Here is a 22,469-nt window from a genome sequence, read left to right on the forward strand (position 1 = left end):
AAGTAGAAATTTACATATTTGATTTCATAAATTTTTTCTACCCGTAGAAAATATTTGCAACATATATGACCAAAGTATAATATCCCTAAGGTGTGTACCATGAGAGGTAGTTACGCGTCCAGGCATCAGGGACCGGAGGCTGGGTGGATGACCTCTCAGGAATCGTTGGCCCTGTGGTCCTAAGATTCTACTGGGACTGGAAATCTCCCCCAGCAGGACCCAAATGGAAAGTCCTCTGTCCTCACAACTGCTCAACAGGTGGAAAATGAGCACGGTGTGTGTGCCTCTCATGGCTTAGCCGCTAAAGATTAAAAGATAAATGAGACAAAATGATTCTTTTGGAAGGTGACTATTTGTGTAGACAAGTGCTAGAAACAAATTACCACAATAAAACATAAGAGAAGAGGGGCAGGATGGAGGGAGGGACGAAGCATTTTCTAAAGAAAGAAGTGACTTATTTTGCCCCCGGGCCAGAAGGGGGAGGGGGAAGGGAGGTCAGTTAATCCTGGAACTGGGTGATTTATTCACACGTTACCATTCAGTTCTCTTTGGGGTAATATTTTTTTTTTGTTCAGTCATGGCAACCATCAAATTTCCTAACTAGGGATCACCTTTAGTTGACTATAAAACTTACAAAACTCTTCAAAAAGTCTATATTTTGATAAATGACATTTGCTAAGAACTAACTAGTGTTTTATTTAAAAAATTTTTTTTAAACTTTTTTGAGAGAGAGAGAAAGCAGAGTGAGTGAGTGAGTGAGCGAGAGAGCGTGCAAGCCTGAGCAGGGGTCAGGGGCAGAGGAGCAGAGGGAGAGGGCGGAAACAGACTCCCCCCTGAGCAGGGAGCCCAAGGACTGATCCCGGGACCCTGAGATCATGACCTGAGCCAAAGGCAGATACTTAACCGACTGAGCCACCCAGGCTCCCTGATAAGTCTATTTTGAATGACCAACTTCTCTTGTGAAGAAAACATCCTTCAAGCTCTGTGTTTGGCTTTTATGTGTCCATGGGATAATAAAGAACTCTCACCCTATTTGAATTTTTCTTTCTCTAGCCTGCTCTTTTGTCTTGGATGTTAAGAAAGCCTTCTAAATTGAGCAAATGTCATCAGTTAAGCAGGAAAGTTTTCTTTTTCTGAGAAGTTCAACAAGTTTTGTTACAATAATGAGTAAAATTCTTGGTAAACTTCTTTGCTGGCTACTCTTTAGAAGAAATAAAAGTAAATCAAAATCAGCATTGACATAAAAAATTCAGTGAGGAAAAGCCAGAAAATTGCTTAATTTATATTGCTAAGAATCACTAACCCAGCAATCAAGTGGCTCAGGTAGTAAATTAAAAACCCCACGGGGTGCCTGGGTGGCTCCGTCGTTAAGCATCTGCCTTCGGCCCAGGGAGTGATCCCAGGGTCCTGGGATTGAGTCCCACATCAGGCTCCATGCTCTGCTGGGAGCCTGCTTCTTCCTCTCCCACTCCCCCTGCTTGCGTTCCCTCTCTCGCTGGCTGTCTCTCTCTCTGTCAAATAAATAAATAAAATCTTAAAAAAAAAAACAACCCAAAGAAAAGAAAAGAAAAGAAAAGAAAAGAAAAGAAAAGAAAAGAAAAGAAAAGGTGCTTCCCTTCCCAACACTACGTCTCCCAACCCTGCACCCTGCCCGTTGGCACAGCCCTTCCAAGTTCCAATCCATAACCCTGGGAGAATTTGCTTTGCAATAGTCAATGGTGATATTGACATTGATCCAACTCTAAAAAAAAAGAAGGTAATATCTCATACTACAAAATGCTTATGTGACAGGAACTTTTCTAAACTTACTTATTTACTTAGAGCTTGTTTAATCCTCTCAACAATCTGATGAGTTTCGTATAACCAATGTTCTTGTTCTACAGATGGCAAAACCGAGGCACAAGGTCAAGTTGTCAAGGGTCACAAAGAGCCAATGTTCAACCTAGACAGTCTGGCTCCAGAGTCCGTATTCTCAGCCACTGTACTGCATTCAATAGAAAATAGGGATGGGCATGTGTTTAAGACACCCTCTGGCTGATTAACTCCTTGTCTTGAAGATCATTGCTCAGGTTGATGTATTAATACTCCTGTGAAATGATGTGTTAATGTGCTGTGCCAATGGCTGGTGACCAGGGATGAGTAGAGCAGAATCCTCTGTCAAAGAGTCCTTTCATGGAGGAAAAGGACAGGACGAGCACAGCTGCAGAGGACTGCAAACATAAAGACCAGGTTCTATTTGGAATAGTAGTCTCAAAGGGCAAAAGGAGGTGGCCATTAGTGTATCAATCATAGAAGCCACATTCCTCACCTGGGAAAGTGAAAAATGTGGGCCCAATGTCTTCTAAGCTTCCTTTAAACCCTAACATCCTGCAGTCTTCATGCCTGGTCATGGTCTTGTTTATGAATGGGACTCAGTGGCCGCATGTTGGTGATCAAACCAGCAAGACTTTGCCCGACTTGAAAAACAAGACACTGGGCACAATTTGGGTGCATCTTGTGACTGCTGTTCATTGTGCTGAGTAAAAATATTACATACAGCTGAGGCTACAACCATAGAAAAAAGCCACAAAATGTTCCACTTAGCAAGGACACTACACTCCTCAGATGTGCATAACCCCAGGGCCTTACATTTACAGCATGGTTCATATTATGGAATGGAATGGGATAGCTGGATATTTTGGTTCTTTGGAAAAGAATTTGCCTTAACCCACTCATGACATAGACACTTTCTAGCTCAGAGATTTATGAGCCATTATTGAAGATTGCTCATAGGTTATTATTGAAGAATGCTCTATCTCTTTGACAACCAAGCATGTTGCCTGGCAACCGTTTCCTTGTTGATTTCATATCTCCTCTTATCATTGTTTCTATAACTTCAGCAAATCTATCCCTATTTTGTTCCCTCCTACACAGAATAAAGTCCCTTTATGTTCCTGAATTATGAGGCAGCAGAAATAGAGTGATAGATCGTCACGGTTTATTATAAGATAAGAGGCTGGGTGTTTCACTGCTGTAAATGCATCTCAACTTGGGTTTGCATTTGAAGTATTATGAGACAAATTGTATTTAAAAATACAGCCTGTGAGGCCTATGGCAGAACATACGGTTATATGGGGAGAAAGCAAAGGGGAAAAACTTCAGATTCAGATTCATATGCTGTAAAGAATTGGGTCAAAACTGGATTTTCCTGGAGAGCAGGAAGAGTGTGGTACTTTGACCACAAAGCAACAAGGCACATTTCCTTTCTTTAGTTGTAAGGATGGTTTAAGATTCTTAAATAGTTGTAATTCAAACTTGGGAAAGCACTTAGCACTTACTGTACCTGAAACCAGGCTGGTGGAAGCCAAGTAGAAACGCTGACGGCCTACAGCTGTTCCTTGAGGATTCCAGCTCCTCTGCCTCCAGAGATTTTGCTTATCCTCTGATGAATGCCTGAAATTCCATGACTAAGCTACATCCTGTTATCTTAAAAATTTAAGTCCTCTTAAAAAAATTTTTTTTAAGGTTTTATTTATTTATTTGACAGAGAGAGAGAGAGACAGCCAGCGAGAGAAGGAACACAAGCAGGGGGAGTGGGAGAGGAAGGAGGCTCCCAGTGGAGAGAGATCCCAGAACTCTGGGATCACGCCCTGAGCTGAAGGCAGATGCCCAAGGACTGAGCCATCCAAGCGCCCCTAAGTCCTCTTTAAAAAAAAAATGCTTACTGAAGGAATAATAGCCTTTAGCTACCACCATTTACATCTTAGTGAAGATCAGTCATTTATATCTTGGTTGGATTGAGAATCTAGAAACAAGATATAAGTGGGATAGAGATCATGGGAACACTGGCTCTGAGTAAAATGAATGGACCTGACTCACAGACAAAAAAACATTGGCCTGGGGTTGGTTCTGACTATGGTGGCCTTAGCCAGTGACTTACATAAATACCTGAATGTACAGACACCAGACAAGTACAGGCCTATTCGGATTCCTCCTTCTTCCTCACCAACTCTCTCATCCTGCATAGCCACAGAGTTGTAAAGGACTATAGATTTCCCCCCAAAACCCATTTCTGTTTATGCACATAACAGAAAATCAAAATACATTGAGCAATAATAAACCAACTATTACGGTTAAAGGTCGTAATATATGTTGTTCCATAAGTGATAGAACAAGTATGCAGAAAATCAGTAAAGATATAGAAAACTTGAATAACACTATGAACCAGATTGACCTAGTAGACATTTATAGAACACTCCATTCAAAAACAGCAGAATATAAATTCTTTTCAAGACACAGGACACATTGATCAAGATAGACCATATTTGGGGCCATAAAACAAGGCTCAATATATTTTAAATGATATAAATCATATAAAGTTTTTTTTCTGACCACAACAGAATTAAATTAGGAATCAATAACAAAAAGATATGTGGAAAATCTCTGAATATTTAGAAACTAAATAGTGCACTTGAAAGTACCCCATGGGTTAGAGCAGGAAAAAAAAAGAGAAATAAAAAAGTATGTTGAACTGAATTTCATTTTGAAACTGAAAAAATGATGTATTAAAATTTATGGTATGCAGCTAAAGTGGTGCTTAGAGGAAAATTAATAGCATCAAATGCCTATAATAGAAAAGAAAGTTCTCAGATTGATGACCTAAGCTTTCATCCCTAAGAAACAAGAAAAAGAAAAACAAAATAAACACAAAGTAAGCAAAAGAAAAGTAATATAAGAGCTGAAATCAATCAAACAGAAAATAGAAACAAAAATAGAGGAGGGGCACCTGGGTGGCTCAGTTGAGCATCTGCCTTCGGCTCAGGTCACGATCCCAGGGTCCTGGTGATCGAGCCCAGCCCCGCACTGGGGCTCCCTGCTCAGCAGGGAGCCTGCCTCCCCTCTGCCCCCTGCTTGTGCTCTTTCTCTCTCTCTCTCTCACAAATAAAATAAAATGAAAATCTCAAAAAAATAGAGGAAATCAATAGAGCTAAAAGCTAACTCTCTGAAAATATAAATAAAATTGGTAAACCTCTAGCCAGGTTGATCAGAAAAAAAGAGAAAAGATGCAAATTATAAATACCAATAATAAGCAGAAGACATCACAGCAAGCTCTATAAACAATAAGGAAATATGAAAAATATTGTATTAAAACATTCAACCACTTTGATGTGATGAATAATTTATTGAAATTTTAAAACTACCAAAGCTCACTAATTACAAGCTGGCAACTTCACTATACTGTGTCAATGAAACAAATTGAATTTGTAGCTCAATACCTTCTCACTGAGGAAACTCCATCCCCAGATAGCTCTCACTGCTGAATTCCATCAAATATTTATGGAATAAATAATACTAATTCTATACAAACTTTCCCAGAAAATTAGAAAGAATAAAACACTTCCCACTAATTATATGGGACCAGAATTACCTTGATACTAAAATCAGAAAAGAAATTCCAAGAAAAGAAAATTAGACAAAAATATCCCTCATGATGTAGATGCAAAAATTATTCATCAAATTTTAGCAAATCAAATCCAGTAATATATTAAAAAGATAATATATCATAATCAAGTGGGGTTTATCCCAAAAATGTAAGGTTGGCTTAACATTCAAAATTTGATCAATTGTGTGTGTGTGTGTGTGTGTGTGTCTATTTTTGGACTCTGTTGTGTCAATTGATCAATTTTTCAACATTCAAAAATTGATCAATAAAAGAACAATGTAATTCACCATATTATCAGATTAAAAACAAAATACTATGTTTGTGACCATCTCAATAGATACAGAAAAAGCATTTAAAAATTAAATATCTATTCATAATAACACACATATCTCAGAAAAATAGAAATGGAAGAAAACTTCTTCAACTTGATAAAGGGCATCTACAAAACACAGAAACAAAAACCTGTACAGCTAATATGCTTAATGGTGAAAGAGTGAATGCTTTCACCCTAACATTGAGAATAAGACAAGGATGCCCGTTTTTAATCACTTCTATTCAATGTTTTACAGGCGGTTTTAACCCATTCAATAAAGCAAGAGAAAGAAATAAAGGCATCCAAATTGGACATAAAAGATTAAAATTATCTTTATAGACAATATAACCATCTATGTAGAAAATCCTTAGTATGCAAAAGCTGCTTGGAACTAATACTTAGCAAAATTCCAGGGTGCAAGGGCAATACACAAAAATCAATTGCATTTATTCACATGGAACAATCAAAAATAGAAAAATTTTAAAATGCCACTTATAATAACCAATACAAATTACTTATGGATAAATTTGACAAAATATGCGTAAGTTCTGTATACTGAAAACTACAAAACATGGCTCAAAGAAATTTAAGAAAACCAAAATAAATGGAGAGAACTACCGTGCCCATGGATCAGAAGATTCAATATTGCTAACATGTCAATTCTTCCCAAATGATCTACTGATTCAATACAATCCCAAATGAAACCCCAGCAGGTTTCCTTGTTTGAAAAGTTAGCCAAAATTCATATTGCGATACAAAGGACCTAAAATAGTCAAAATAACTTTGAAAAAGAAGTACAAAGTTGGAGAATTTGAACTACCTTATTTTAAGCCATGTAATAAAGCTCCAGTAATAATCAAGAAAGTGTGGTATTGAGACCAAGGAGGAAAAAAATATATTTATATCATATATATTTATCATATCTGTGTATATGTATCTAATACATCTAAATAATGTTATATGATATATATCATGTCTCTACATTATACACACATATGAAACACAACAGAGTCCAAAAATAGACACACACACACACACACACACACACACGATCAATTGACTTTCAACAGACGTGCCAAGGCATTCCGTGGGAAAAGCACAATATCTTCAACAAATTGTCCTGGAACAATTTGACTGTCATATTCAAAAATGTGAATCTCAACACTTATGTCTCTCTTATATATACTTTTTCAGCTTATTGAGATGTAATTGAACATAATATTGGGTTAAATTGAAAGTACACTGTGTGTTGATCTGATGCACTTATATATTGTAAAATGATTAACACGGGAGGGTTAGTTAACATCTTCATCACATCACATAATTACAATTTCTTTTTTGTGGTGAGAACATTTAAGATCTACTGTCTCAGCAATTTTCAAGTATATCATACAGAATTAGTAACTATAATCACCATGTTGTTCATTTGATCCCCAGAAATTATTTATTTTCTCCACCCCCCAGGTTCTGGTAACAACCATTCTACTTTCTGTTTCTATGAGTTGAGCTTTTTTAGTTTCTACATAAAAGTGATGTCATACAATGTTTGTCTTTCTGTATCTGACTTATTTCACTTATGCTAATGTCCTCAAATTCAATTCATGTTGTTTCTCATGGCTGAATAATATTCATATATATATATATCTCACATTTTCCTTATCTGTTCATCTTTTGACTGACACTCAGGTTGTTTCCATAGCTTGGCTATTGTGAATAATGCTACAGTAAACATGTGAGTACAGATACCTCTTTGAGATCCCGTGTTCACTTCCTTTGGATATATATCAAAGAAGTGGGATTGCTGGATCTAGGGTAGTTCTATTTTTAATTTTTAAGGAAAGTCCATGCTGTTTTCCATAGTGACTGCAGCAGTTTGCATTCCCACCAACAGTGCACAAGTGTTCCCTTTTCTCCACATCCTCACCAACACTTGTTATCTCTTGTCTTTTTGATGACGGCCACTCTAACAGGTGTGAGGTGATTATCTCATTGTGGGTTTGATTTGCATTTCCCTAATGATTAAGGGTTGTAGAGCCCCTTTTCATGTAGCTATTTGGTCATTTACATGTCTTTTTTTGAAAAATGTCTACTCAGTTTCCCCAAACATTTTTATTTTTATTTTTATTTTTTTAAAGATTTTATTTATTTATTTGACAGAGAGAGAGACAGCCAGCGAGAGAGGGAACACAAGCAGGGGGAGTGGGAGAGGAAGAAGCGGGCTCCCAGCAGAGGAGCCTGATATGGGGCTGGATCCCAGAATGCTGGGATCATGCCCTGAGCGGAAGGCAGATGCTTAACGACTGCACCACCCAGGCACCCCTCCCCAGCCATTTTTAAATCAGATTGTTTTTTGGTATTGAATTGCTTGAGTTTTTAAATATATTGTAGATATTAACCCCTTATCAGATATATGATTTTCAAACATTTTCTCTCATTCCCTAGGTTGCCTTTCCATTTTATTGTTTCTTTTATTGTACACTTCTTACTTCTCCGTAGTCTTACTTATTTATTTTTGCTTTTGTTATTTGTGCTTTGGTGTCATACCCAGGAAATCTCTGCAAAGACCAATGGCAATGAGATTTTTCCCTATGTTTTCTTCTAGAAGCTGAATGGTTTCAGGTCTTATGTTTAAATGTTTAAATCCATTTTCAGTTGATTTTTATGAGATTTTTAGGTTGGGGTCCAATTTTATTCTTCTGCATGTGGTTACCCAGTTTTCCCAGTACCATTTATTGAAGAGACTAGCCTTCTTCCTTCGAGTATTCTTGGTTCTCTTGTCAAATATTAGTTGACCGTATATGCAAGAGTTTGTTAGTGAGCTCTTGATTCTGCTTCATTGGTCTTTATGTCTATTTTTATGCCAACACCTAACTGTTTTGATTATGACATCTTTGTAGTATAGTTTGAAATCAGGAAGTGTGATATGTCCAAATTTATTCTTATTTGTCAGGACTACTTTGGCAATTCAGGGTCTTTTGTGGTTCCACACATATTTTTTTCTGTTTTTTTTCTATTTCTGTGAAATATGCCATTGGAATGTTGAATTTTGATTGATCCAATGATTAAATCTATGAATGGCTTTGGCTATTATGACCATTTAACAATATAAATTCTTCTGATCCATGAGCATGGAAATCTTTCCATTTGTTTGCGTCTTCTTCAATTTTTTTCACCAAAGTCCTGTAGTGTTCAGTGTACAGATCTTTCACCTCCTTTGTTAAATTTATTTCTAAGTATTTTATTGTTTTTGATGCCATTGTGAATGGGATTGTTTTCTTTATTTCCTTTTCAGATATTTTGTTGTTAGTGCATAGAAATGCAACTGGTTTCTGTATGTTGATTTTTTTTATCCTGTAACTTTACTGTAGTCATTGATTAGTTCTAACAGTTTTTTGATTGAGTGTTTAGGATTTTCTCTACATAAGATCATATCACCTGGAGACAAAGACAATTTTCCTTCTTCCTTTCTGATTTGGATGATTTTTTTTTTCTTGTCTGGTTGCTCTGTCTAGGACTTTCTGTAATATGTTGAATAGGAGGTGCTGAGAGTGGGCACCCTTGTCTTGTTCCTGATCTTAGAGGAAGATATTTCAACGTTTCACCATTAAGAGTGATGTTAGCTATGGGCTTGTCATACAAGCTATTTATTATGTTGAAGTGTGTTCCCTCTATACCGAATTTATTGAGTGTCTTTATTATGAAAAGATGTTGTATTTTGTCAAATGCTTTTTGTTCATCTATTGAAATGATCATAGGATTTTTACCTTTGATTCTACTAATGTGTTATATCATATTTATTGATTTGCAGATGTTAATCCCTCCTTTCATCCCAGAGATAAAACCTACTTGATCATCGTGTATGATCCTTTTAATATGCTATTGAATTCGGTTTGCTAATATTTTGTTGGGAATATTCACATCTATATGTTCACCAGAGATATTAGTCTGTACGTCTCTTTTCTATAATTTTTAAAAAGATTTTATTTATTTATTTATTTATTTATTTATTTATTTATTTATTTGACAGAAAGAGAGAGAGAGAGCACAAGCAGGCAGAGCAGGAGGCAGAGGGAGAGGAAGAACCAGGCTCCCTGCTAAGCAGAGAGCCAGACATTGGGCTTGATTCCAGGACCCTGGATCATGACCTGAGCTGAAGGCAGATGCTTAACTGACAGAGCCACCCAGGCGCCCCTGTAGTTCTCTTCTCTTGTAGTGTTCTTATCAGGCTTTGGTATTAGGGTAATGCTTGCTTCATAAAATGAGTTTGGGAGTATCTCCTCCTCTTCAATATTTTGGGAGAGTTTGAGAAGAATTGGTGTTAATTCTTTAAATATTTCGTAGAACTCAGCAGTGAAAATGTCCAGTCTCATCTGTTGGTGATTGGCCTAAGACAGTGTTTTCCAGGGACTCCTGGACCATGGCCAAGAGGGGCTGGAGATGGTTCAGGGGCCATTTCAGGGTCTATAGTAGGGACCAAGGTCTTGCTGTCTATTACTTAACTAACAGGTAGGTGGGACCTTTCCTGGGTCCCTTGAGTATGGTCCTGGATCCCAAAGCTCCCACAAAGCCACTTTTGTTTGTGGATAGATGCTGATTTTTTTGTTGTTGAGAGGGGGACCAAATGAGGGTCGGTTTATGCTGCCATGAAGCTGGTGTCACTCCTCTCATATGTAATTTTAATATGCAAAAATTAACTACAACCAGAAACACAGACCCAAATGTAAGAGCTAAAAAAAATAACATCTAGAATAAGACATAGGAGAAAATCTTGGTGACATTGGGTTTGGTAAAGGTATCTTAATATATATATATATATATATATATATATATATATATATATATGAAAGTATAAAAGAAAAAAATCAATATATTGGATCTTAGCAAAACAAAATAAAACAAAAAAACCTTGCTTTTCAAAAGCAAGCCATAGACCAGGAGAAAATATTCATAAGACACATACTTGATAAAAACATTATCTAGAATATATAAAGAATGCTTAGTATATAATAACAAGACAAAAACTCAATTTTTTAAAATCAAAGATTTATACAGATACTGCAGCAAGAAGATGTATGGATGGTAAATAAGCACATGAAAAGATGTTCAACGTCATTTGTCATTAGGGAAATGCAGATTTAAACCACAAGGAGACACATATCCACTAGAATGGTTAAGTAAAAAAGATTGATCGTACTAAGTACACACTGTTCGTGGTGATGTAAACTATGACACCGTTTTGGAAAACAATTTCTTAAAAGTCTAACTATGTACCTAACACAGGACCCAGCCATTCCACTTCTAGGTATTTACCAGAAAAGAAAGCACATGTCCATAGATCATAGCAGTTTTATTTGTAATAACCAAAAATTAAAAACAGCCTAAATGTCAATCAACAGTCGTGGGAGTATATAAGTTGTGGCATATTCATATGACAGAGAACCAGTCAGCAAAACCATATCATGTTATTGATACACTCAGTAACATGGATGGATCCTAAAATAACTCTGTTGAACGAAAGAAGCCAGACCAAAATAGAAGCACACTCCGCGTGATTCCATTTCTATAACATTCTAGTAATTGTAAACTGATCTAAAGTGACAGAAAGCAGATCAGTGGTTGCCTGGGGACAGGACTAGGGGTAGGGAGAGAGAGATTGCAGAGAGAGTGAGGAAATTTAGGGGCCTGATGGATACATTCGCTGTCTCAATTGTGATAGTGATTTTCCAGGTGTATGTGTGTGTCAAACTCAGTAAATTATACCCTTTAAATACGTGTAGTTTATTGTATGTCAATATAGCTCAATAAAGCTGTTTAAAATCTCTCTCCCACAGCCTTTCCTTCTTTTCCATCCCCGCTGACACCACCCTTGGTCAGGCCCTTATTACATTTCTCCTGCTCTACAGGCCCACCTTCCGAGTTCTCCCTGCTTAGTACTCTCCAAACAACCCATTCTTTGATGCTAAAAGATTAAAAAAAAAATCCAGCTAAGAACATACCAACTTCTGCTCTAAAATCCCATGACCAACTCATTTAAGGAACGATAATAACTATGTGCCAAAGACTTGACATACACTATTTAATCCCTACAATAATCTTTTAATGCAAACATGATTACCTTCGTTCCCACTTTCAGACACGTTGAAGGATATGACACAGTTCAAACAGCAGCCCAGGACAAAAACTGTATGTATGTACGGATCTGGGTGTCTGCCTGTGTCTATCAGGGTTCTCTACAGAGATGATATTGCCCCCCATCCCCAGGGATATGTGGCAATATCTGGACACTTTCTTGGTTGTCATGCCTGGGGGCAGGTGCTGCTGGCCTCTTGGGGGGAGGCCAGTGAGGCTGCTAAATGTCCCAGTCTGCACAGGACAGCCCCCACAGCAAGGACTTATCTGGCCCCAAATGTCAATAGTGTTGAGGTTGAAAACACCCCTTTTTACGCTGAAGCAGAACTCTGTGCGCCCCCTTCTCTCTCTGGAATGCTGATTTCTACCCCCGTACCTGTTGAAATACTACTTTACCTTCAAGTCTCCTGTCACCTCTGCCCCCCGCCGCCTGACTCTTTACCTGGTGCTGCAGTGTTCTTGCTCACAACCTTTCTGTTGCTCTTCGGGCAGACCTCCTTTGACATTGACCAGATATGTCTTGGAATGATCGCTGGTGCCCTGTCCGAAAGCTGGTAATAGACTATAAACTCCTCAAGAGAAAGACCCACTTCCTACTTATTTCATCTTCTTCGGATCCTAGTAATTTCACTAACATACCAAACAGATCACAGGAAGTACTATCATACCAAAGATGTGGTAGCGGCCCCATTAGAGTGTAAAGAAGGGAAAGATCAGTTCTGACTGAGAGACTTCCAGCAGACGGCATCAAACCCAACTTACCCGTTACTAGCAAATCTCCTATCTGACATGAAGTACCAACTCTTTTACAATCATACGTGAAAGTAATTTAATTGTGTGTATATTTATGCTGCCAGCTTAACTTGGAAGTTCCCTCACTGATTTTTATATTCCCAACACTGAGTCTTTGTTAAACGAGTGAGGGAGGAAATGAATGAATGAGCAGGTGAATGAATGCAATGAGGTAACAGGGTCCAGTGACCAGATAGGGATTTCTTGGAGAGCAATGGTATCAGGTGGAGCTTCTGAAATGACATGAGGATCTCCCACTTCTTCCTTTTACATTCAGTTCAGAGGAAATCTTTCTAGACTGTTCTCCAGCAAACCTGGGACATCCACAGAAGCCGGAGAAGCGGAATGATGTCACGGGCGTTTGTTTGAGTGCACAGAGCCAGTAAGGGAGTTAACATTGCCTGCTACTCACAAACTCACTGAAGGGAGGCAGGTCTCAGGTAAAACTCTCCATAATGATAACCTACTCTTCTAAGTTGTTTAAGTGTGTTGTATTTTGTTTGCAGGCACAAGTATTATCAAGATGATTCATTAGGGAATGGTGCTTACGAGGTATATTAACGGAAAAATTGTGATTGAACCAATGATCCGTCAAAATAACTGCGATTTTGATCTTTCCTTTTTCTACCACAGTCAAGTGTCTGTCACATGGGCAGTGGGTGATGCTGTAGGACCTGGATTAAATGACTCAGAAGTTTCTTTACAGTCCTAGGATGTTATGTGAGACAGCATTGGTTATCTATAAGTGATCTATTCTTTTTTTAAAAAAATATTTTATTTATTTGAGAGCGAGAGAGAGCATGAAGGGGCAGGTGGGGAGAGGGGTAGAGGGAAAGAGAGAAGCAGACTCCCCAAAGAACAGTGAACCTGATGCAGGGCTCCATCCCAGGACCCTGGGATCATGACCTGAGCCAAAGGCAGATGCTTGACTGACCGAGCCACCCGGGAGCCCCTATAAGTGATCTATTCTTAGGGCTGAAACCGAGACTGCCACCTGGCTCTATGTATCTGTTCTAACAACACAAGGAAAAGGATCCCCAGAAGTAAATCACAGAGGGAATGCCTGGCGCACCTGGCTTCACGGGTTGAAAGGAAAAATCCTATCTGCACTGGTCCCAGCACATGGAAACAATATTGGCCACTTTTGAAAATACTCAGGAACGGAAAAAAAAATCTTTACTTTCAGAAAGGGTATTACATAGGGGTCTTTCAAGATTGATAACAAAACACCTTCCATATGCCAGGCATTTTATAATCATGATTTTGACTCCTCTCTGGCCGTATAAGTAGGTGTCATTAGCTCTATTATACCAATGAGGAAACCAAGGTCCAGAGTGTAGGTCTAATGAGCCAGGATTCGAACCAAGCTTGACTCCAAACCCCATGCTCTCCTCACCACCCCTCTGCACCTCTCAGTGAACAACTGTGGCAGCAGGGCATGGGTAGGGACAGATATACAGGCCTGGAGCGAAAAGGGACAAGTGTATGAGTGGAGGAGCAGACAACCCTGGCTGCTTTTGATCTCGAAGAATTATAAAGGACAAGGGTGTTCCTACCAGGCTTTGGTAGTTCTTGGAGACAAAGACCCTCTCTTTTGCTCCCATTTCCAAATAAATTTGGAGCTTTTTCAACAGGAAATCTGACATAGCAAGTTACCAATAAAAATGGGTGTGAGGCTTCGAGAGCCGCCCTCGACTCACCTGTTACCCACTGCATTCTGACAGTGACTGAGTCACAGCTGACTAAGGCCTCCACTCCTCACTACATCCTCCCAGCCCAGCTCTTTAGCCCGTGCTCTCCATTAGTCAGCAGGTTATAGAAGCCCAACCTGAACTGGATGAAGAGGAAAGAAAGAGGGGATTACTGGAAATGTGAAGCTACCCCAGAAATGACAGAGGTGTGGCTGCCCTCAGGAACATCTTCACCGAGGCCTCCGAGGCTCTGGGCTTGTCTCTGCTCGTGCCTTTCCCTGTGCCAGCCTGATTTGCTCATACTGAGTTTCTTCACAAAGCAGGAAACCCATTTTCACATCTCTGAGTGTCACGGCCGGGGAAGAACTGGGGACTCGGGCTTGCCTCTCTGGTCTCCGGGAAGAACCAGGGCCAAGTGGTCAGGGCCTGAAGGTCAGGCACCCAGTGAAACCAAGTGCATGGAGCTTCTCCTCCCAGAATTGTCTGCAGCAACTCGGGAAGGACCAGAAGACAACATCCTGCCTTTGATGAAACCCGGTGGTGACTGGAACGTGCACCGTGGGTTCAAGTTGATGGCTTCTTTGTGTAAACCTGAGTGAACCCTTCTCTACTCTCTCTGGTGTAGATTGTCCGATGGAGGCCTCCAGGGGTGCTGGGGACTGAGCCTCGGAGGGTGCTGCTCGTGGGAACTCCAGCTGTGCTCTGGCTGGCTGGCTGCTTGGGGTAGGGAGGGCAGAGGGCAGAGGACGGAAGGGAAGAGCTGAGGACACACTCATTCTTGGTCCTAACATGCGCACAAAAATCACTTGAGACTTTGTTAGAACACAGACCCCTGGACCCTAGCCCTTTGACCCACACCCTGCATTTCTCATTCACTCAGGGCGCTGCTGCTGGGTTGGGAACCCCACTTTGAGTAGCACTGACTGAGAAGACAGAGCTGTTGTCCGGCAGAACCCTACAAGATTTATTGTCTGGGGTACTGTCCACCCCGGAGTCAGATGACACTCCCAGTTCAAGCATGACTTGGGAAAATATTGGCGAAGATTTCCTAAGCGTCAACGTTGTAACAGCTCTGGTGTCTTCCCCGTTCTGCCCCCTGTGTCGCTGGGACACTCATATGACACAAGAAACTAGAAGAGGGGTTCCTGATATGCTGCTCAGTTCTCATCCCCTTTGATCTTTGATCTTTGATCTTTCATGATTTCCACACCATTCCCGATTCTGGGAATGGGAAGGTGGAGGCAGATAGGCAAGGAGAGATTCGGCTCACGCTGCCAAGTGGGGGAGGGACAAGGAAGAGCAGAAATTTTCCCATCTGTGGCTGCTCAGAGCCGTTAGGGGAGAGGAAGTGGGCAAGACCACAGGGTGACAAGGAGCAGGGGAGATGGGAGTGGGGGCCCTATTTATCAGTTTTCTGGAGCTCTTTCCATTCCTGTGTGAGTATTAAGCAAGCTGATGAAAAAAATCTGACTCTCATGGCTTTAGGCCTCTGAAACTTGCTAATATTTCTTAACACTTTCATCTATAAATGGCCAAAAAAATATAATAGTCCCTCATTTTTAGACTTTACTGACAGCTGATAAAGTACCCACATGACCTGTGTTGTCTTAATGACTTTCATAAGAAATGTCAAAGTGAGCCCAGCGGCCACTGTTACCCTCACCCTAACGCTGAGAAAACAGAGGCCTAAGGAATGTATGTGACTTGCCAGAGATTGGATAATGGCTTTGTCTCCAAATCTCATTTGCCTGACATTGAAGAATTCCAGAAAGATCTAAAATGTGCACTTTAATTGAGTGACTCATCAGCAAAAGGGGGACTTTCCTTTAAAGGTTTTATGATGTGAATAACAAGGCCGTATCTGCAAACTGCATGAGTTTTTAGAGATTATTATAACCTACCCTCCTTCAAGAGATAAGGAGACAGAGGTTTAGAGAGAACAATTAATATTCTGTGATTCTGGAAGTTGTCCAAATGTGTTTTATGATTTATCACCTTAATTATATTATATAGTTTTTATTCTGCTCCATTCAGACATTACAGAAAGGTCAACTGACTTAAGCAATCAGGTTATTGCTTCAATAAAGATATTGCAAATGGGACACGGATTCCGTTTTTAGCGCAGAAATGGAAAATTCGTACCTTATCCTAAATGGCACCATCACTCCCAGGCTTTCTACAGGAGCCCGGCAAGCTAGGGCAAGTTCATACCTGCACCATTGGAGACAGGGAGAGGTCTACCCTTAGATGTCACCATCTTCTCTAGCAAGTAAAGTCAACTGGACAAATGCTTGCCGAAAGCCTGTGAGGAGCCAGACCTTGTGAGGTTGACGTGAATAGCGCCCTGACTGCCCTCAGCAGGCTTCTCATCCATCGCCCAAAAGACAGACTCTAGGCGATGTTGGCGGTGGGTGTGATGTAAGCAAAGGAAGGGGCAATTTGTTCTAACTGGTTGGTTTAGTGAAGACTTCATATTTTTGATGGATCTTGGGGCAAGATTTCAAAAAATTGATAATGGAAGAGACATAGGATTCCAACTCAAATGCTGTCTGCTTCAGAAAATAGTTGTGTGGTCACAAGGCTGCCGGTTATGTAACTTCCAGTCACAGTAAAGCAACACCAGCCCCATGACTTTGCAGGTTGCCCAAGCAGATGGCCACATAGACTATGGCTTCCTCAGAGCTGCTTTTAACCGGGGCACAGCCCCTCTGGAGACACAGGACACCTTCCGTGTGTGCACCCTTCCCACATCCAAGCTCAGTTCTAACTGTCTCCATGTGCTCAGCCCAGTGACAGCCTCTCTCATCACAATACCTGTTTCTGCTCATTGTGATAGTGAGGGGGCGGCCAGCCAGGTAGCAAGTTTGCCGGCTGCAAGATGAAGTCCACACACCTCGTTCCTCAGGAAGGAGCCGGTCAGGGAAAAGCTGTGTTTTCAGTAGAAGCTGAAAGTTAATCAAGATAGGCGAGAAGCATAGCAATCATCTTGCCCCCAAATTGTCTTCCCTCAAGGGCCTCGCCAGCCCATTCTCTCCCGAGAAGCAGACACAGAGGCCCTTTCCACGGGGTTTCTGCTGCCCTGCCCCTGCGCCTGCCTGGCTGGTACAACCCACGGCAGCCCTGTCTCCCCACTCATGTACCGATTTCAAGTATGGATGACTTAAACCAGCCACACTCCCTATTTGAAGGAGCTGAGGGAAGAGCGGGGTGGGAATGGAGGCAGGCCCAGTTGGCATGGGGGCTTTGTGAAGCCCCGTCATAGGCTTCACAAATCGCTGACTGGAGCAATAAAGGAAAGATAAATGAGTGTTTGGGTTGGGAGAAGACAAACAAGGACAGTTGACCCTCAGTCTGGAAAGAGTGTGTTTGCCATTGAAAACCCTCTTTCCAGAGTATTGATGGCGGGGAGCATGGCATAGTGCAGTGACTCTCCAAGTGTGGTCCGCACGGACCAGCAGCGACAGCATCGCTTGGGAACTCGTAGAAACAAATTCTTGGGGTTCATCGCAACCTGACGGAATTAGAAATTCTGGGGTTTAAACAAGAACAGCGAGAGCCGAGAATCCCCTGCAAAGTGGTTGAGCAGGCCAGACCACATGGGTTCCAAGCCTAGATCTGTCACCCCGGGACAGTCACTTAACCACCCGAGGTCCCAAAGTCCTCTTTTCTTCTCTCTGTCTTTTTTGAAAGATTTTATTTATTTATTTGAGAGAGAGAGCACGAGAGGGGGGGAGGGTCAGAGGGAGAAGCAGACTCCCTGCTCAGCAGGGAGCCCAACGTGGGGCTCCATCCCGGGACTCGATCCCAGGACTCGATCCCAGGACTCGATTCCGGGACTCTGGGATCATGACCTGATCCCAAGGCAGATGCTTAACCAACTGAGGCCCCCAGGCCACACACACCTCCCCCTCCCCATAGACGTAATAACAATACTAGCTCAGAGTTGTTTTGGAAATTGAGATCATAAATGATCTTTGAATCGTGTCCAACACATAGCGGTCAGTACACATGTTTGCGATGAGTAACACCAGCCAGAAACAAGTGTCAAGTGTCCTTGGCCGACTGCAACACTGCCCCGCGCCCGGCCTAGCCTCCCGAGCTGAGAGCCCTCGGGGAAGGAAACGGAAGGGGCTGCTGACAGGCCAGACACCGGCCTCTCCCAGGCGCACAGAGCGACGTCCCGGGACACGCGGCAGCCCTGCAAAACCACAAGTACTCACGGAGCGCAAGCGCACGGGCGGTGGGGGCGTCTCCTGGACCTGAGTGGGCCTGAGCGGTCGGAGGGCTTCCAGGCCAAGTGCTGCTCGGCTGAGATCAGAACGAGGGACGCTGCAGCTAGCTCTTTGCTCACCGCGCGCCTGGCACGACTCTCCGCAATCTGCATGTTCAATCAGGTGATCTCCGTCCCGACGAGACCGTATTTTGATGCCTATTTTACAGAGGAGGAAAGTGAAAAAGAGGATACCCTTGACCCGGGTCACAGAGTGGAGAAGTGGCACAGGTAGAATTTGACCCCGAGCAGACCGGACCCTGTGTAGTGGGTGGAGGGCCGGAAAGAACCCGTGCCGGGGCTGTGGGGCAGGAGTGTGGGGGGAAGGGAAGCTGGGGAGGGGTCGGGGTCCGGTGCTGGGCTTGTTTTCACCCTGCGAGCGGACACGCGGCGCCAGGGAGGAGGGCGCCATCGCGCAGTGGCTCCGCTCCTGCCCGGCTGGACAGGGCGGCCCGAGGGCACGGGAAGAGCCGAGGCCCAGTAAGAGACCAGCGCAGACGGCCCGGCGCTCGCGAAGGACTGCGAGCAGGTGGCTGGAGGCCCACAGCGTAGCTCTCGGGGGCGGGGGGGGGGGGTTACTAAATCCCGTTCGGAGGCGCCCACCGTGCCATAGCCCGTGGGGGCGGCACAGCCGGTGTCGTGCGGCACCCGCCGTGTGCGGCCCCCTGGTGGCTCTGCAGGCGGCCATTGAAAGTAGACGCTAAGACATTAATTTCGGGGTGTGAAAAGTCGTGGCGAGGTGAGAACGGCAAGCTGCAGAGCAGATGACGTGCGCTTCCAGTGTTCACACACACACACACACACACACACACACACACACGCTGGAAAAGTACCCGGACGGCGTCTGCTAAAACGTTCACACTACTTATCGCTGAGGAAAGATTGAAGTTGATTTTTATTATTCTCTGTGCGTGTGTGTGTGTTTGCTGTCTCCCCTCCTGTACCTTTCTTGCAATGATCACTTGCTACTTTTATAATCGAACAAATAAGTTCTTTTAAAACCTGTGTGTTAGTGTACGAGGCTAATCTCAAATAGTGAGCCCAGCCTTGGCCAAGGGCGGCCACCCGTCCCGGGGGAGAGCTGGGAGGACGTCGGAAACGTTGGCTCATCTGTCACAGCTGAAGGCTGACTCCTGGTGGACGCAGGTATCAAGGACAGACCTCTAGTTGAAGACCTCTACAGAAATAGCTCGGTCAAAGTTTATTCACTCTTATCATTCAACAAATATGTACTGATCACATTCTAAATGCCAAGCACGGTGGAATATGAAAACAAGTTTAAGGAGTGTTTATAAGTTAAATTTATAATAAAATTATGTTAAGGAATATGGCTTGCCTCTCCTTTGTTCAACTTTTCTCTGTGTCTCAGTAGTACGGCAGTTTCTTCGCTCCAGTCCTGCTCCTCAGAGACTAAGGTCTAATCCCAGGCTGTGACTGAAAACGCGACATTTTTCTTGGTATATTTTCTGATTACAGTTTATCATCCAGAATGTAATTTTCATGTATTGTTATTGGACCGTTTTCCTGGACTCCATTATTAGTTTTTCAAACTATTCTCTCTGGTTCTCAATGATATATAATCATGCAGAATTTTCTTTTTAAATACAGTAGTTGTATCTCTTATTTCAGAGATCTGTCCGTTCTAAGTGTTCATTACTTATTCTTTTAAATCGACTCTCCATCCTTCTTGTGCTGCTTCTTAACCAGGGAAACCTCCAAGTGGAAGGTCCTGCTAATGGGAGGCACCAGCGAGAGATCAGAAGGCAGAAGAAAGGTCTATTTATTTCCTTTTGCTCCCCTGTTTCCGTTAGGACGTACAGTAGCTGCTGAGCTCTTTTGCCTCTATTTACTGCCATGGTCCTGGTCAGAAGGTGGTCCTAGCATTTCTCCTCAGCTCCCTCCCCTTGCCTCCTCAGGTCTTACTTCCTGTGGTTGTGAGCTGTAAATATCTTTATTAAATTAAATATCCAAAATACTCATAAAGATGATGGATTGAACCCACATCTAATTTTTTTCTCTCTCAAGGATCCCCCCCCCCCCCAAACTACAGTAATCTTTAAAAGCCATCAACCCTTAAAATGGCGGAGAACAAGTGACAATGGAAACACGATGTTGGAGGTTGGGAAGATGATGGGCAAGTGGTAACTGACTCGGCAGATCCCAGTGGGGAAAGGCAAGAACCCACCTGATTCATGTGGCAGATGTCTCAAAGGCTTGGCCAGTAGCAGGTATGCTCTCCCATTCCAGGCGATTGCGGAATCTCTGAACTAGACCCCAGATAGAGCTGGGGGCCAGGCTACTGATTCACATTCAGAGATCAAGGGGACATTGGCACACTGACTACTGTAAGACAACCACCTATATAGCACCCAGAACACAGGGAGCCAAACTTGACCCACCCACCAGAGGGAGAAGAGAAGTTTCTCTGGGGCCCTAACCAGCCTAAAGATGAAGACTTCGAGGATTAACAACAAATGGCTCAGCAAGGATTGAAGTCCACTCCTGCCAAGAGCTCAGAGCTTTCGGTCTGAAAGACAGAGACCAAAATGAACAGAAAACAACATGGAAGAGAGTATGTAGGGAGAAAATAAAAAGAAAATTTAATATCCTTAGGGAATTAAGCAGTCATCACACAAATGAGTAAGCAAATAAACACAGGCTACTCCAAAAAAAGGGGAACATTAAAAATGAGCTCTTGGAAATTTAAAATGTGATGATGGTAAAAATGAAGGAATGAAAATAAAGTTGAGGAATCTCCCAGAATGTAGAGCAAAAAGACAAAAGGATGAGGAATAAGGAGGGAAGACAAAGACAAAGGCCAGTTCAAGAGGGCCAACCTCTGGGAAAATGGAGGTGAGGAAAATGCACTCTCCCTTCAAGCACATTCCTAATCACACTGCTCTTCCCATGCCTCCTCCCACCAATCCTGTCACCTGCTCCACTAGGGTGCTGCAAATTCTGATTTCCCCTCTTCTTGCTCTGCCCTGCCTTCCCTCCACAATGCAGCAAAGGCTATGCTTACAAATGGATGTGCCACTGTGATACTCACTCCTTTGCTAGAATCCTTGAGTACAAACCAGTCTTTCCCAGGACTGGAAAAGTCCCACATTAATCCAAACCCCCATCATCACCTCCTCTCAACTTCCACTATTTCCTTCCCTCCTTTGCAATTAGACTCGCCTCCTTCATAGCAATGAGCCAGCCAGGCACCTTCCTTCTTCAGGGCCTTTGTACTTGCTATTCCCTCTGCCTGGAATATCTTCCATATCTTTGAATGGCATAATCACTTCCTTTAATTCTTGACTCAGATATTCCCTTCTTGATGAGGTCTATTTTGGCCACTTCAGATAAAATCATGGCATCTTCCCACCCTTTCTAGCTTGGTTCCCTGGCTATTTCCTCCACAGCACTCATCATTAGCAGACATATTAAAATATAATTTTTCGGGGCGCCTGGGTGGCACAGCAGTTAAGTGTCTGCCTTCGGCTCAGGGAGTGATCCCAGCGTTCCGGGATCAAGCCCCACATCAGGCTCCTCCACTGTGAGCCTGCTTCTTCCTCTCCCACTCCCCCTGCTTGTGTTCCCTCTCTCACTGGCTATCTCTATCTCTGTCGAATAAATAAAATCTTTAAAAAATATATATAATTTTTCATACAATCTTTTTCATGAGCACAGGATGTTCTTTTTTCTTTACTGATGTGTTCCCAACAAGAGTGCTTAGCATGAGGCAAGTACCCAATACTTATTAAATGAATAAAGAAACAAACTTTCCCAGAACTGAAAGACATGAATTTCTAGACTGAAAGGGTCCACCAAGCACCTGGTAAAATCACTGTGAGCTTTTCAAACACT

The sequence above is a fragment of the Ailuropoda melanoleuca genome, chromosome 5 (genome assembly GCF_002007445.2).
Source record: "Ailuropoda melanoleuca isolate Jingjing chromosome 5, ASM200744v2, whole genome shotgun sequence".
Taxonomy (NCBI): domain Eukaryota; kingdom Metazoa; phylum Chordata; class Mammalia; order Carnivora; family Ursidae; genus Ailuropoda; species Ailuropoda melanoleuca.